Here is a 17,791-nt window from a genome sequence, read left to right as displayed (position 1 = left end):
TGCCATTAACTTTATATAGTTACTTTAAACCACAGACCCAGTACACCCCATTTTACATGAAGTATTGGAAAGGGTTAACTCTTATCCCTTTTTGTCTGTGCCTCTTGGAGCCTTGTTTCGATCCCTTAACATGATGCACTGCCATTGACTTGGCTGGTGGCAGTGGTATCTACCCTAACTTTTCTACTGCGATTATCTTACATAACATGGTAATGTTTTAGGCTATTATATTAGCCTCGAACAAAAAACCTGCTTGCCATATATGTTTTATTTTGGTTCCGGCTGGGTTTAGTCGCCATTTCTTTTTGTTAAAGTCTTTCTCGTGTTTTTTTCTGTGCGCCAAACCGGGGATGACTCCTTTGTTCGCTGTCTTTTCGAGGGCTTCTGCACAGAAGCCCTCCTTGAGGTGCCTGATAGTCTAGGTAGGCAGGATGTGAGTAAGGGATCTTCGGACCCCTGCCATGGGTTCCCTTGGTAACCCAAGTCGCACTCTTGTCTTGGCTAAGGGGACTGGCCCTGCCAGGCCAGCCACCCTGCTGTGTGATTGACAGACAGGCTGTATGAATGGGGGAAAACTGCATAAAAAGCAGGTCTCTGGGACTGGAAGAGCAGAGTCGCCACTGAAACGAAAGAACCAATGAGGATCTGGACGAAGAGGACCCCTACAATGACTGAACTGCCCGGTGAAGCCCTGTTGTAGGTCCGAATCTCCAAATCCGACGACAGAGAAGATCCTCCAGGAAACTTCTTCCCTTGAGCTGGTGGGACCAACCAGTTTGCCCAAACTACAATCCAGGACCCCTCCTCTGGTTGAATTCGCTGTGCTGAGCTGCAGTGGGCCGGATAGCCAGGAAGGTCGGACCCTGCTTGGGTTTTAAGGAGAGCACCTTTTATTCGTTGTTTGGCGCTGCTGCTGGTTTCTTCCCTGGGTAGTGCAGGACCCTCCAGTCTTCCTACTTCTGATCAGTCCGGCAGTCGCTTCAGGAACCGTGAGCTTGCAGGAACTACCAGGAATGTCTGCCTCAGCTACACCCCCCTCTCCTTTTTAAGGTACTGTGCAAATCCGGTTGTGCGTTTCGCTCAGCCACGGTGAAAGTGTTTGAAATCTTTCTCCAATCCGAGGGCTTGTCCTTCTCTTCTCTTTGAACTAACTTTTCTACCAACCAACCTCGTCCGGAATCTGTGCCACAAACTTTACCGCGAACCACCCTGAACTGTGTGATCTTGAGCAAAAGACTTTTGACCTATTGACTGTGGCCTAAGCCTTTTCTAGCTGATCTCCTCACTGTAGTCTCCCTTATTCAACTGCTTAGAATACTTACCTGTTGGTTTTGCCTCATTGCTAATAACTTTGTCTTTCCCTCCCTTTTAAATTGCTGGAGTGCCATTTTGCTCCCACTTCATTTTGTGAGCTTAACTTGTCTGGAATGTAAGGAGAGTGGTGTGGGGTATTTATGATTGTGATTTTGACCTTGCTTAGAATAGTGAAATGTTATACAACTGTTGAGTAAATCAATATATATTCTTTTAGTTAGAAACCTTGAGTCAGTGTTTGCCTGAATCATAGTAATTGCTGTCCTTTGTGTAACTATTTGTACTGCTCACTTACTCTTGAGATAAGGCTGGCTGCTCCGCTACTGCTACCACTATAACTGTGTAGTACAGGCTTGTACCAAAGGTGAAATTGTACTTTCACTTGTAGTCTTAATTGTGTGTAGTGTTCCCAAAGGGTACTGCATATAATTCTGCCTAACAATAGTTATTTTAGATTTGCCCCGCTCTATTACCCCGCCTTCTTACGAATACCTGAGTATGATCTCCCTGTCGCGGAAATTGAGGATCTTCGCGATCATTGGGCGAGGATATGAGCCCGGTGGCGGTTTCTTCTGGGCGGATCTGTGGGCTCTCTCCATCGCGAAGCCTTGCGAGAGGTTACCTGCACCAATTTCCTTCTGTAGTAGGGATTCCACAAATTTAGACGGTTTCGGGTCCTCCATTCTTCTGGGATTCCGAGTAATCTGATATTGCTGCGCCTGGCCCAGCTTTCTGCCTCCTCAGCCCTTGCCTCCAGTATCATGACTTTCCTCTCCAGCTCAGCTACATTGGATTTTAGATCTGTCATGGTCTTGGTTGTCTCTTGCAGTCACGCTTCAGCTATAGCTACCCTTTCCGTCAAATTCCTCGCATCTTGCCTCATTAGTTGCATATCTGTTTTTACTTCATCTTTTTATGTGTCTATGAAGGACCTTAGGGCTGCTATGGCCTCCAGTACTTGCCCATCTCGATTTTCCGTTTCATTGGGCTTTTGGGTTTCTGGTGTAGACATTTCCCCTTGCGTTTCGATTTGGACGCCGCAAATGATTCCATTATTGATGCCTTTGCTTTGTCTTTGGAGGAAGGCATATTTTTGCAGGTGCTGCGGTGCGAGCTATGTGATGGTATAATTAGTTCTGGAGATCAAGAGGAGGACCGTACCTCTGTGATACAGGACTGTGGGGTTACAGGTCTAGCTGCTTTCATGTTTCCTTCTGTGTAGGAGTACTTTACAGTGCAGATGCGTCATGCTCGTCTGTTGCTTGTGCACCTCTCACACTTCCACGTCATGTGTCTTGTCTTTCCACTCAATCCCCCCCTCTTTGTGTCCGGGCCATCACTTTGCTGCTCCGAGCCCTAGTGTTACTCACCACTCCGAGTAGGCCGAAGATACAGAGATAATGACCTTGGAGATGTTGGTGGTATAAGATTCCAAACTCAGCCTTCCATCCCAGCTCCCCTGAGTACAAGACTCAGGCTTCCTCAAAGAGGGGCTCTTTTCCACAATGTACCTCTCTGCTGTTTTAGTTAGAACAGACAGAGATGTCAATTGAATAAAAGAGCGGGGAGAACACACACCGCCAATACCAATGCTGCAAAAGAATACCAAGATATTAGACAGTGTTGATTTTATGCAAATAGTTAGAACAGATGAAATGATGGGACAACTACCTATATAGATATTGGAGTGGAGCTGAATTTCCCCGGGAATGATCTAAATAAAGAATAACACAAATGAGTGGAATTGAACTAATTCAGTATCGGTTCCCACTATAGCTATAGGGTTGATAACCACTGACCTGAAATAAGATAGTAGAGTAAGAGGAGTCCAGGATTCTGAAGACAACGACAGGAGAAAATAAACAGGGAGGTTAGTACAGGTAAGTAACCCCGAACGGCATGAGGGACGCACTAGTGCCGGGTTGGTGTAGTTCAGGAGGGCGTTCATGTGCACTTAAGAGCAATCACAAGAAAAGTTACTCAATGTCCCAGAATCCAACAGAAGACAATATCCAAGGAAGGCAATAGGTATGTACCTGAGTACACAAGTATAGCTGAGTAGCTGTTGAGATGATCCGGATAGAAGACGGCAATTGAAGAGCAGAGCGGTGGCTGGGAACCACCAAAGAAGAAAGCCGTATCCAGTAGCGTTCCGAGTCCAGCAACCAGATGAGCACGACAGGAATAAAGGATGAGACGAGGCAATCCAAAGGTCAGGCAAAGGGTCAAAACCAGGAGTTCAGATAAGGATTCGTGTAAGGAAACACGAAGAGGAAACGGTACAAAAACCACGTGTAGCTCGTAACGCTAATTAGCAGCAACAGGCCCCTTGGAAGACGGTGGTTTAATAGTCGTGAGAGGGGCGTGGCTTGCTATACATCTTCCACGTACAAGACGTGTCAGGTGACCTAGAGTGCATTGACGTTTGTACAGACGCCATGGTAGCTTGTACCTGGACGATAGAGGAGCCTGTAAAGAAGTTGTACTTTGCAAGGATGCCCGCGGGGAAGTCTGAAGTGTAACAGCATCCTCCCCCAAAGACACCGGCAACCCCCTGGCGGAATGGAAGCTCCTCAGAAGAAACGGACAATGCAAATTGGAGAGTGGCTCCCAAGTACAATCCTCAGGCCCATACCCCTTCCAATCCACGAGATAGAACAATGTACCCCTAGACACCCTGCAGTCCAGGATACGCGAGACCTCATATTCCTCCTCACCATCCACCAAGATCGGCGAAGGACGAGTAGGCAGACGGGTCCCCCGGATGAAAGGCTTGATCAAGGAGACGTGAAAGACTGGATGTATGCGCCAAGATCGCGGCAGAGAAAGCTTAACTGCCACAGGATTGATGACGTCAGTAATGACATAGGGTCCCACAAATTTGGGCAGAAGCGAGTGTTTGCCTGTAATTCGCAAATTGCCGGACGATAACCACACCTTCATGCCACTGCGATAGACTGGAGCAGGTGATCGATGTACATCGGCATACTTCTTGGCACGATCTTGAGCTCGGAGTAAATGACAGCGTACGTCTCGATGAATCTTATCGAGATCTCTGATGCAATCTTTTGCTGCAGGATTAATGGCCGGTAATACCGGATCAAGTGGAAGTGCCCTAGGATGACCACCATACAGGGCAAAAAAGGGAGAAACTCCAGTTGATGTATGCATAGAGTTGTTATATGCAAATTCTGCATAAGGTAAAGAAGTAAACCAAGACTGTTGGTACTGAAGGCATAAACAGCGTATATACTGTTCGATGGTAGCATTAGTTCTCTCAGTCTGCCCATCCGTTTGAGGATGGTAAGCCGAGGAATACCTGTCCTCAATACCCAAAGAAGTTGTAAGAGCCTTCCAGAATCGTGACGTAAATTGCGTGCCACGATCGGAAACAATAACCGAGGGTAAGCCAAAGAAACGAAACACATTCGTCAAGAACAGTTTAGCCAATTCTGGAGCTGCAGGCAAACCGAACAAGGTATGAACAATGCATATTTAGTAAATTAGTCAACCATTACCCAAATAGGGTCATAGCCCTGAACGTCAGGAAGTTCCACAATGAAATCCATTGACAGCATCTGCCAAGATTTGTATGGCACAGGAAGGGGTTGCAACAATCCAACTGGTTTGGCTCTAGAAGTTTTACACTGAGTGCATATGGAACAAGTCAAAATGTAATCCTTTACATCACGAACCATGGAAGGCCACCAAGCCCAACGCCGTAAGGTTTCAAGAGTTTTTTGACTTCCTGGATGTGCAGCAATCAAGGAACCGTGAGACCACTGAAGAGCTAATTCTCTAGCTTGACCTGAGGGTATATAGATGCGCCCTTGAATGAATGGCATACCTTGAATGATTTCTAGATTGAGGTCAATGATCTCTTTTGGATGTTTTGAAACCCAATCAAAGATGATTGAACGCAAAGAGGGTTGAACCGAACAACCACAAACAACCTTGTTTGGTAGAAGAGGAAGAGCTTCGAGCTGTTGAGACTGACCATCCGCATGTAAGCGTGAGAGAGTATCAGCCGGAACTTGGGCTTTAGCAGGACGGTATGTGAGAACGAATTGATATTGTGAAAAGAATAAATGCCACCGCGCCTGTCTAGCCGTAAGACATTTCATAGATTTGAAGGCTAACAGACTGCAGTGATCAGAGTATACAGTTACAAGGTGTTTGGCCCCCAAAAGATGATGCCTCCATTCCAAGAATGCGTCTCTGATGGCTAAAAGTTTGCGTTCTGTGATGGAGTAATTCTTTTCGTAAGCTGTCAATTTACGAGAGAAATAGGCAACAGGATGGATCCCTCCCTAATGCGGACAGGTTTGAGACAATACCGCCCCAATGGCATAACTTGAAGCTTCAGCTTCAACAAAAAAAGGAAGCTCAGGATCAGGATGTTTGAGGACGGGAGCGGAAGTAAATGCTGATTTGAGTTGATCAAAGGCTCTCTGAGCTTCTGAAGACCATACAAATGGTACTTTGGCACTTGTTAGAGAGGTAAGTGGTGCAGATACTTCAGAAAAACCATTGATGAAGCGTCTATAGAAATTTGAAAATCCCAGGAATGATTGAAATGATTTGATTGAATTAGGCACAGGCCATTCCAGGATCGCACTCATTTTGGATTGACTCATGCGCACACCATTGTTAGTAAGGTCATATCCCAGAAATTCCACCTCTGATGCATGAAATATGCACTTTTTGGCTTTAACAAACAATCTATGTTCTCTCAGACGTTGGAGTACTGTCTTGACATGTTTTTCGTGGTCTTCCTGGTTTTGAGAGTTAATCAAAATTTCATCCAGGTAGACAACCACAAATTGATCAAGAATGTCGAAAAACAGATCATTCATGAAAGCTTGAAAAGTGGCCGGGGTATTACATAAGCCAACAGGCATGACAAGATACTCAAATAGACCGTAACGTGTTTAAATGCGGTCTTCCATTCGTCCCCCTCTCTCATGCGGACGAGATTGTAAGCTCCTCTGAGATCAAGCTTAGTGAATATTTTGGAAGAACCCAATTGATCAAGAAGGACAGAAATCAGAGGAAGAGGATACTGTTTTTTTATGGTTGCTGCATTCAAAGCACGATAATCAATACAAGGACGTAGATCCCCTTCCTTCCTAGGAACACAGAAAAGTGGTGATGAAATTGGTGATTTGGAAGGACGAATAAACCCCATGGTCAAAGCCTTGTCTATGTAATCTTTAAGGACTTCGTCTTCTTTGAGAGTGAGGGAGTATACTCTGCCGGATGGTATTTTTACTCCCGGAATTAGGTCTATTGGGCAATCATAAACTCTATGTGGGGGTAGAGTCTCCGCCATCCCTTTGTCAAAAACATCTGCGTAATCTGCATATTGAGAAGGTATCACAGAAGTAACGTTTTTAGAGACAGCTCCAATATGCATCGTAGGCGAAACTAGCGCCCTGACTGGACTATCATGTGTAATACCGAGTAATGTAGTACATCGAGTGTTGCACATATTGGAAGGAAACTGAATCTGTGATGTCGACCAGTCGATGGCAGGATTATGAAGTTTCAACCATGGAATGCCCAGAATGACCTTGTAACCTGGTGCTTTAATGATATCAAATGATATGTCTTCAGTATGGCCTTCATCAGTACTCATATGTAGTGGAACTGTTTGGTGAGAAACCATTCCTGAGACAAGAAGTGAACCATCCACTGCATTCACTGTTTCAGGTATAGTTTTGCGAACCAGTGGTATTCTTGACATGGCGGCAAAACATTGATCAAAATAATTACCTGTTGCACCTGAATCGATCACAGCTGTTGTCTGGAATAAAACACCATGATCTAAGGAAAATGTAACTGGTAGGCGGACTAAATGACTCGGATTCTGTAATGTAGAGTGCAAGGGTGAGTTTCCCGACATAGGGACTCTGTCTACTGTCGGGATTTGGCGTTTCCCGCCTTTCTTTTAGGTCTTTTGGTACACTCAGGCAATAAGTGATCAGAGGCCCCACAATACATGCAGAGATTGTGTGATCGACGATATTCTCGTTGAGCAGGGGTAAGTGGCCCCCTAACCGCCCCAATCTGCATGGGTTCAGGCACAGGAGATGACGAAGACGAGGCCTCTGCTGAAACCGTGCTGAATAATGCTGTTTTCTTTTCACCGCGTCTTTCGGACTTGCGAGCATCAATCTGAAGGACTAAGTCTAGCAGTTCCCCGAATGCCGCGGGAACTACAGGTACAGTGGAGAGGATGTCCTTTAATTCATCTGAGAGACCTTGATAGAAGACAGCTGTCTTCTTTTCTTCAGGCCAGTCAGTTTCTGCTGCCAACTGATTGAATCGTGCCAAATAAACCAATAAAGAATTGTTTCCTTGTCGATGTTTTAAAAGTTCCAAATCAGTAGCTTGAGTAGTATAACGTGTATCAAATACTTTACTCATCATAGCAAGAAGGGCATCACAATTGTAAAGAACATGACTATTCGATTCCAACAACGGGTTGGCCCATGCTGCTGCGGTGCCTCCCAAATGAGACAAAACAAAAGCCGCTTTGGTTGTAGATGTGGGAAATGAGGCGGGGCGACACAGAAAATGCAATTTGCATTGATTAATGAAGGTTCGGTACTGTTTAGAGTAGCCTAGGAAGCGTTCAGGAGGAGCTAGAGGGAACTGGATGATAAGCATGATCGGCTTTGATTCCTGCTGTGGAGGTGGAAACCCTGAACCTGATGCTGTAGCTCCAGCACCAGCCATCTGTGACGCTGATGTGGTAACCAAAGACTGAATGGCGTCCATGCGTTGGCGCAGTGCTTCTTGTGCATTGGTCAAGTCGGTACGTAGATCCGTGACCATTTGCACGATTTGATTCAAAGCATCACTGGCCTCTGTGGACATTTTATGGCTGCTAATTCTGTTACTCACCACTCCGAGTAGGCCGAAGATACAGAGATAATGACCTTGGAGATGTTGGTGGTATAAGATTCCAAACTCAGCCTTCCATCCCAGCTCCCCTGAGTACAAGACTCGGGCTTCCTCAAAGAGGGGCTCTTTTCCACAATGTACCTCTCTGCTGTTTTAGTTAGAACAGAGATGTCAATTGAATAAAAGAGCGGGGAGAACACACACCGCCAATACCAATGCTGCAAAAGAATACCAAGATATTAGACAGTGTTGATTTTATGCAAATAGTTAGAACAGATGAAATGATGGGACAACTACCTATATAGATATTGGAGTGGAGTTGAATTTCCCCGGGAATGATCTAAATAAAGAATAACACAAATGAGTGGAATTGAACTAATTCAGTATCGGTTCCCACTATAGCTATAGGATTGATAACCACTGACCTGAAATAAGATAGTAGAATAAGAGGAGTCCAGGATTCTGAAGACAACGACAGGAGAAAATAACAAACAGGGAGGTTAGTACAGGTAAATAACCCCGAACGGCACGAGGGACGCACTAGTGCCGGGTTGGTGCAGTTCAGGAGGGCGTTCATGTGCACTTAAGAGCAATCACAAGAAAAGTTACTCAATGTCCCAGAATCCAACAGAAGACAATATCCAAGGAGGGCAATAGGTATGTACCTGAGTACACAAGTATAGCTGAGTAGCTGTTGAGATGATCCGGATAGAAGACGGCAATTGAAGAGCAGAGCGGCGGCTGGGAACCACCAAAGAAGAAAGCCGTATCCAGTAGCGTTCCGAGTCCAGCAACCAGATGAGCACGACAGGAATAAAGGATGAGACGAGGCAATCCAAAAGTCAGGCAAAGGGTCAAAACCAGGAGTTCAGATAAGGATTCGTGTAAGGAAACACGAAGAGGAAACGGTACAAAAACCGCGTGTAGCTGGTAACCCTAATTAGCAGCAACGGGCCCCTTGGAAGACGGTGGTTTTATAGTCGTGAGAGGGGCGTGGCTTGCTGTACGTCTTCCACGTACAAGACGTGTCAGGTGACCTGGAGTGCGTCGACGTTTGTACAGACGCCATGGTAGCTTGTACCTGGACCATAGAGGAGCCTGTAAAGAAGTTGTACTTTGCAAGGATGCCCGCGGGGAAGTCTGAAGTGTAACACCTAGTGTTCTGTTGCACCCCTGTTAGCTCGTGTATACCCTGGAGTGCAGCTTGGTCCTGCTTGCCTATGTGTTTCCTGTGCGTATTTCTGAGCTGGTGCAGTGGTCGGAGGGTCTTGTTGCGCGCCCAGCAATCACTGGCAAAGGCTCGCGTTCCCTCCGTGTTGTTCTACCATTGAGTGGTGCACTGCTGGGTCTAGTAGCAGTTTTGTTTTTTGCTTATTGGTCCTCACTTGTGCCTGCTCTTGGTCCAAGGCTCTTTAGGAGCGTGTTGTTCGTAAAGCTTATGGGCCACTTGGTGGCCCTTGGGGGCGGCGGTTTGTGCGCCGTGCCCGCCTTATCTGTGTGTCCTCGCGCCTATCTAGAGACTTGTACTATCGTTGGCTCTTGTTGTCTAGCCCGCGTGGGGTGCAAGGTCGCTCAGGTTCTTTTATGTAGTGTCTTGGGGATGTTATGAGGCAGTGTTCTGGCCGTTTTTGCGCTTTCCCCTAGCACGTTGTTGCCCCCTCGCCTACTGCGCCTCTCACCTTGCATGCAATGGACTCTTGCTCTGAGCTGGCGGCCGGTCAGTGACCTTCAGGATCCGCCGTTCGAGTCCCGCTGCGCACCTCCCAAGTGCACTAGGCTGATCTCCCTTCCTACCGCTCAGCTTCTGTAGATCCGGAGCATCTGGTGTGGGGCGTCCGGGCCGAGCCCTTATTTACTTGGCTTCTACGTTCTCAAATTCTGGCAGCCCCCTTCCTACTGCGGTGTGCGTCCGCCCTGTAGAATGTTGTGCCCAGGAGGCAGGGTGCCAGCTGCCTGCTGCCGGATGGCGGCTCCTCACTGCAAGGCTCCGTTCGCCTAACTTCAGCCGCTCCAGGAGTTTCTCTTTAACGTCACGGGTCTAGGTGCCTTCCGCCTCAGGGGGTTGTTCTGCTTCACTGTAATCTGCTGTATAGCTCAAGTAATGGCTACCTTATCTTGCCTTTCTTCCACCTTAGCTGCAGTGCGCGACCTTCACCATCTTCTCGCTCTGCTCCGGGAGTACCTTTCAGTGCCCAGGGCAGTTTATTACGTTTTCGTTTTCCCGCTGACTGCCCCCCTGCCACCTGGTTAGGAGCCTGTTTCGCTTTGCAGTGGCTTGTCACGCTGTTCGGGGATCCGGAACAGTGGTTGGCCCTTCCCCCTCTCAGCTGCTATCCTCCGCAGCGCCTGCCATTTTTCACCAGCCCGTGAAGAACTTCACAGGGGGATTTAGCGTGGATCCCAGCTCTGATTTTCTCCAATCTTTTCACAAGTTGTGGAGTAGTGGTTCCACAGCATTCAATGCGTTTTGTGGCCAATATTGAGCACACTTGCCGTGTGTAAAGGATCTGTTTCAAGGATCTCGGCTGGAGCGCAGGACCAAAGCCTCCTCATATCATGCGTGCCAAGCCACGCCCCCCCATGCATGTTGTTCATGTGTATGTGTCTAAGATGTGACTTTGTGACTGGCCATCACTCCTGGATGGATTTAACAGCTAACGGGTGCATTTCAATGTACAACCTAGTCACGTTGCATGATTGCTGTTGTGGGGACTCTGATGTGATTGCTCAGTGCACTGCTTGAGGACTGTCAGGTGATGTGTGTGCATGACGTGTATGAGTCCATGATGCAGGTGTGTGTAGCATGTGCAATTGATAGGTTGCGACAGCGCCATGTCCCCGAATGTGATTGTTGTGAAGGACAGATGTATATGCATGTACATTGCATGTACCTGTGTGTTGTGGAGGGTGATGATGGTTGTACCCTTTAGCAGTGTACTTCATGTGAAAAAAATTGGTGGCAAGCACACATTGGTGTAGTACCCTGATGTTTGTGTTCTATGTCTCCTTATCTGCAGTTGTGTTGGAAGAAGAGGGCAGAGACGGTGTTGTGGAGCAAGGCAGCAGGGATGCCTCCAACAGGCATAGGCGCAAGGCCCAGCCACGCTCCCTGGACACATTATCATCGGGGAGCGTGGATCCTGGTGCCGCGTCTGTACCATCGGCCAACGCTGCTGAGGGGAAGTCCAAGAGGGCGAAGGTGGACGTGGACTCCTCGGCAGCCGAGGGGACAGGTGAGCAGACACACGGGCCATCCAGTGCAGAAGATGCTCGGGAGGCATCCAGGATGGTGGGGGAGGAGGAGGTGAGCGCCGTAGTAACCCAGTCCATGGGGTCAGGTGGGGATGGTGAGGTGGGTGTGACTACTATAGAGGTGCCTGTGCAAAATCCTGTCCCTGGTACAGCGCCTACAGCTGTATGCACCTGCCAGCATGCCTCTTCCCGGACCCTTCCACCCAGACCGACACCCCAATGCCGGTGGCTGTTGCCATTCGGGACAAAGTTGTACCCTTGCTGGTCGGCGTCCCGGCGACATACGTAATGAAGTGTGGGCTTCCTATCGGCTTCTTGCACATCATTACGATGAGGTCTGGAGTCTATTCAACTGGCTAGCAGAATTCCTGGTCTCGAGTGTGCTGCATGGGCTGATCACTATTGTGCCCCCCATCCTCATCTTGCTCCTCTGTGCTCCAGTTGTCCTCCCGAGCGCCTTTCGGCCCAGATACCACCAGGGCCCCGTGTGCACCAGTCCCACCCACATTGGCCCGTCTGGTGGAGCAAACATCCCTGCATGAGCTGGGAGTCAACAGTGGATCAGCTGAGGTGGTCACCATGCCTATCCAGGCTACGACAGGAGCAATGGCAATGGAGGGAGAGCAGGCACCCAGAAGAAAGGCACGGGCCAGACACCCCGGGTAATGTCATCAGCCCGGAGGGTGTCCACACAAAGCAGGCACCGGGGGCTATGGCAGCAGCAGTCTCTGAGGAGGAGGCTATTGTACTCAGGGCATACCATCTCAGGGAGGCAGGTATCCGGCGTCAGGCAGGACTCAAATGTGGACCTGAGAACCAGGATGTCTTCCATGTTTGTGCGATACGGACAGTGAATCAGGGCAGAGAGGCAGCAGGTTTGGGAGGCGAAGGTCACCATGGCCAGGGCGGAGGTTGCACTGCGTCGGGCAAGGAGGCTGGCTGCCATCCTTGAGGATACTTGCAGGGAGGCGTAGGGGATGGAGAGGAGCATTCTGGTGGCCCTGCAAGCCCTCAAGGAGACAACAGAGGCCTGCCTTGGGGTAGTGGACGCAGTGCTTGATGATGCCCTGGTCCAGACAATGAATGAGATTGGTGACAAGGACGACTAGCCCCCTGCTTATGTACATAGTGTTGTAGATGTAAGTTTCCTTAGATTTTTTTGTATTATTTAGAGCTTGAATTTCGGACATTACTCAATTTTTATGTACATAGTTATTTCTGTGTAAGTTTCCTTTTATTTATGTTTTTCTTTGGAGTGGACTCTTTGGACTATTCTCTGTGTTTAGTTTGTACATCGTTTTTTAGTGTGTGTGTGAAGGATCTTGTTAACCATGCTTTATTGTAGTTTTTTATTATTTGTTATTGTAAATATTTTTATACACATGAACATTTTTATTTTTCTAATTTTTACGTGGACATCTTTCAAACTTTTATTTACAGCCTATATGCAAATAATACAACTGTTCAATATATTAATTTTTTTCTCTCATAGTCATTATTTGTCACAGTTATTTTTGCAGTGTGCCTGTTTGGTTGTCCACTTAGTAGCCCTGATTCTGACCATTGTTAGTCATGTGTGTGGTTGCTTACATGCATGTGTAATTTTTATTTGCGGGGGGAGTTTATATACATGGTGTGAGTTTGGGTGTGCACGGTCAAATGGCATTTGCTTTCACATGTGTAGCATCACTGTGTATTAGCCCTCACTGTGTTTGTGAGGGAGGTGGGTGGGGTGACATTGGGAGTGTTACATGTTCAGCATATTGGCACATGATTTGCTTTATACTGTGGAACACACATGCAGTGCTTTCCCCTTCACCAGCATGTGTTTGTACAGTTATCATTATCTATGGTGTTGGTCAACCTCTTGCACTGGGATACCCTAGTGGAATTTCTTTGTATTCACAAATTGGCTGCCCAATGCAGCTGTCTCTGTGCGTGGTGCACTGTCTGATTGTTATGTCTTTCACACATGGGCGGACCGGTGATGTGTTTATTAGGAAATCTCTTCTAGAAATAGCAGCTCAATGAGGCTCAGGCTGTGAGACATCTGGCTAGTGTTTGTTCATGTGGCACACATTGAGGGTGGTTTTGATTCCGTCATTGTTGAACTCTTTATCCCTGGGGATTGATGACATGACATTGTCACATGGCCAGCAGGGCCTCACTTTAACATTAACTTGCTACATGTGTATGTTGGGAGATGGCTGTGGACAGCAATTGTGTTTGAGCAGATGCCACACTCATGGATGTGGCCCAAGTGAATGCATTCATTTTGGTTTGCAGGATACATGTTCATGTGGATATTCTGGCTGGTGTCACAACACGACAGTCAAGGTGCACAACACACAATCAATGGAGTGATGATGTGTCACTCTGTCAGGGTACAGCATGCAGGTGATGTCCCATCTCATCTAGAGGGGGCTGCCTGCAGGGTGGGTCATGGGTGATGGGGACTGGGGTGTCCCGTCTGGAGGGGGCTGTCTGCAGGGTGGGGTCATGGGGGAAGGGGGTGGGGTATCCCATGTTGAGGGGGCTGCCTGCAGAGTGGGGTCACGGGTGAAGGGGGCTGCCTGCAGGGTGTGGTCATGGATGAATGGGGCTGGGGTATCCCATGTGGAAGGGGCTGACTGCAGGGTGGGATCACGGGTGAAGGGGCCTGGGGTATCCCATGTGGAGGGGGCTGCCTGCAGAGTGGAGTCACAGGTGAAGGGGGCTGCCTGTAGGATGGGGTGATGGGGGCTGGGGTGTCCCATGTGAAAGGGGCTGCCTGCAGGGTGGGGTCACGGGTGAAGGGGGCTGGGGTATCCCATGTGGAGGGGGCTGCCTGCATGGTGGGGTCACGGGTGATGGGGACTGGGGTGTACCGTCTGGAGGGGGCTGCCTGCAGGATGTGGTCACGGGTGAAGGGGGCTGGGGTACCCCATGTGGAGGGGGCTGCCTGCAGGGTGGGGTCACAGGTGAAGGGGGCTGGGGTATTCCTTGTGGAGAGGGATGCCTGCAGGGTGGGGTCACAGGTGATGGGGCTGGTGTATCCCATATGGAGGGGGCTGCCTGCAGGGTGGGGTCATGGGTGAAGGGGGCTGGAATATCCCATGTGGAGGGGGCTGCCTGCAGGGTGGGGTCACAGGTGAAGGGGGCTGGGGTATCCCATGTGAAGTGGCTGCCTGCAGGGTGGGGTCACGGGTGAAGGGCGCTGGGGTATCCCATGTGGAGAGGGCTGCCTGCAGGGTGGGGCCACGGGCGAGGGGGGTAGGGATGTGGGTCTCCCATCTGGAGGGGGCTGCATGCTGCGGATTGCGAGGTGCAGGCTGTCACGGTCCATACCCCCAAACATCAGATACAGACCACCCTGCCCAAGGGGTTGGGTCCCAAGGGGGCCTTGAAGGCCCCAAGGAATCTTGCAGGGGCTTCCTGGACACGGTCCTGGCGCCGTTGGCACCAGGCTCATACTGCCATAACCAACATGGCACGTTTCAGACCCAGAGATGCACGTGCAAACCAATATGAGGCAGGATGAAGGGATTATTTGCTGTGGGACTATTTGCTTGGGTGTGGTTGCTGGAACTACTTTCAGAAGACTATATAAGCCACACCCTTCATACAGAACACGCTTTGCGTTATTCTGCACTCCTGCAGCGTAATGCTCACCGTGTCTGCAGCTCCAGGCCAGCCATCAGCCACGCCCGTCCAGTTGTCTCGAGCTACCTGCAAAGAAGAGTGAGAAAGAAGAGCAGAACAAGATACTTACCAGATTCTTCGTCGCGGCCGCTCGGGAGTCCACGCTTCTTCAGAACTGAAAGGAAAGAACATCAGATTAGCCTTACAGACCACACGCTCTTCATTGCAGTTCAGCGCCACACTAATACTTACCAGCGAATCATCGGAACATCATCACTGGCTCTACGCTTCATCTTCCGATCGCCGCTCCGGAACTGCCGCATCTGTAAAACAGAAAGAAGACATCAGGTTAGCAGAGCAGTGGGAAGGCCTCATTCTGACTTATAACCCTGCATGAGGCAGCTCTCACCTGAAGGCAGCAATCCTCACAGGCTCACAATTCTTCATCACGCAGCCTTTGTTCAGGAGATTCCGCACCTGCAGAATACAAAAGCAGCAGGTTAGTTGGGCAGAAAAACAGTATGGAGTGGAAAGACTTTTATAGCACTGGCGCAAATCTTACCTTGGGAAGCCAGCTACCAAGAACCTCGCTCCATCGTATGCACGAAGAAGGAATCTGTAAAGAAAGGTACAGAGTGAACTTTTGCAACTTGAACTCTTAGCTATCCATATCTTTGGAATAAGACTTACATTGAGAGTCAGTTGTCTGGAACTTTAAATAGGATCAGTGAAGTAACTAGATCCTAGAACTACGACGCACCCCTGCGAACAGCGGCAGGACGGAGAGCCCTCTATTCGTAACTCAAAGGTGAGATATAGCGGGGGGGGGTGCAAGAGGACGCCACTGGAGGCGGGAGCCGCCCTCATCCACATGGTTGGGTAACCTGTGATTTACCTTTTTGGGCAAGCCTGCTTTCGTATCGGAGGGGAGTACAGGACACCACTCACCATCAGATCATCCATCTCCTTTCGGCGCCCCTGTGGAGATCAGGTGAGCGTAACAGACACACAATTTGCCTGGGGTGCGGCCAGGGATTGCAAGGTGTTGGGGCGCGATTTGGCTGGTGCAGGGGCTGGCCTGTGTGGGAGGGCACGCATTTTCTATGGGGTGCGCCAAGGGATTGTGGGGTGTTTTTGTGCGATTATGCTGGGGTGCGACCGGGGATTGCGAGGTCTTGGCATGTGATTTGGCTGGTGGAGGGACAGGGTTGCACGGGAGGACCCACATTTTCTATGGGGTACGCCCAAGGATTTTTCACGCGATTACGCTTGGGTGCGCCCGGGGATAGTGGAGTGTTTCCGCGTGATTTAGCTGTGGGGGGGGGGGCGCAGAGGCTTGCGCCGTGTTAGGCATTTCACTTGCCTTTTAGTGTGCGTGGAGACGTGTTACGGGCGTTACTCGGGCAGCTTGCAATTACTTGCGTGATGGCTACTGATGCCTCTGGGAATCCATGAATACACGTGCCGCGCAAGAATTTCTCTGCACCACGGCTCACGCAGACTCCTTCTCGGCACGCAGCCCTTGTGCATTTTCTGCACCCGATTCCATGAATCGGGCCCTAAGAATCTTGAACAATAGTATTACTATATATTTTTTGTATTTTGGATGAATAGTGTTTGTATATGGAATGGACAAGCACAACATTGCCTGGACTAAAGAACTTTCCCTGTGTGGGAGGGCACGCATTTTCTATGGGGTGCGCCGAGGGATTGTGGGGTGTTTTTGTGCGATTACGCTGGGGTGCGGCCGGGGATTGCGAGGTCTTGGCGTGTGATTTGGCTGGTGGAGGGACAGGGTTGCACGGGAGGACCCACATTTTCTATGGGGTACGCCCAAGGATTGCAAGGTATTTTCACACGATTACGCTTGGGTGTGCCCGGGGATAGTGGAGTGTTTCCGCGTGATTTAGCTGTGGGGGGCGCAGAGGCTTGCGATGTGTTAGGCATTTCACTTGCTTTTTAGTGTGCGTGGAGGCGTGTTGGGGGCGTTACTCGGGCAGCTTGCAATTACTTGCGTGACGGCTACTGATGCCTCTGGGAATCCATGAATGCACGTGCCGCGCAAGAATTTCTCTGCACCACGGCTCACGCAGACTCCTTCTCGGCACGCAGCCCTTGTGCATTTTCTGCACCCGATTCCATGAATCGGGCCCTAAGAATCTTGAACAATAGTATTACTATATATTTTTTGTATTTTGGATGAATAGTGTTTGTATATGGAATGGACAAGCACAACATTGCCTGGCCTAAAGAACTTTTCTTGACTAGAAGTGTGCATTGCTCCTAGTCTCCTCTTCCTCATCCCAGTTTTAAAGGGGTACATTTTAAGATTAAAGTTTGTGTGTGAAAGAGGTATACATTGACAAAACCCCATGAAGGAAGGGGAGGGCAGGATTTGTTCTCATCGAGAAAAGTGGGATACCATGTCTCACCTGGAGACATCCTCTCCCCACCTCCCAGGGTCCCTCCACCCAGCTGATATTCCCTTGGATATCCACCAACAGGGTCAGGATCCAAAAGTGATGACCTTTCCCTGGCCACCTGAGAGGAAGATCCAAGGGGAGTAGATGGGAGGATGCCCTCAGGTTCCTCACAGGTCCTATGGTAGAGCATATGGCCCCTTGGATTTTGGTGCTTGTAAGCACCTCATTTTGGCCCTTGGGTAATTATATCTCCCTACAGTGGCTTTGGGGAA

The sequence above is a fragment of the Ambystoma mexicanum genome, chromosome 3q (genome assembly GCF_040938575.1).
Source record: "Ambystoma mexicanum isolate Mex_15411 chromosome 3q, UKY_AmexF1_1, whole genome shotgun sequence".
In the NCBI taxonomy this organism is placed as follows: Eukaryota; Metazoa; Chordata; class Amphibia; order Caudata; family Ambystomatidae; genus Ambystoma; species Ambystoma mexicanum.
Note: the sequence above shows the minus strand (reverse complement) of the source record.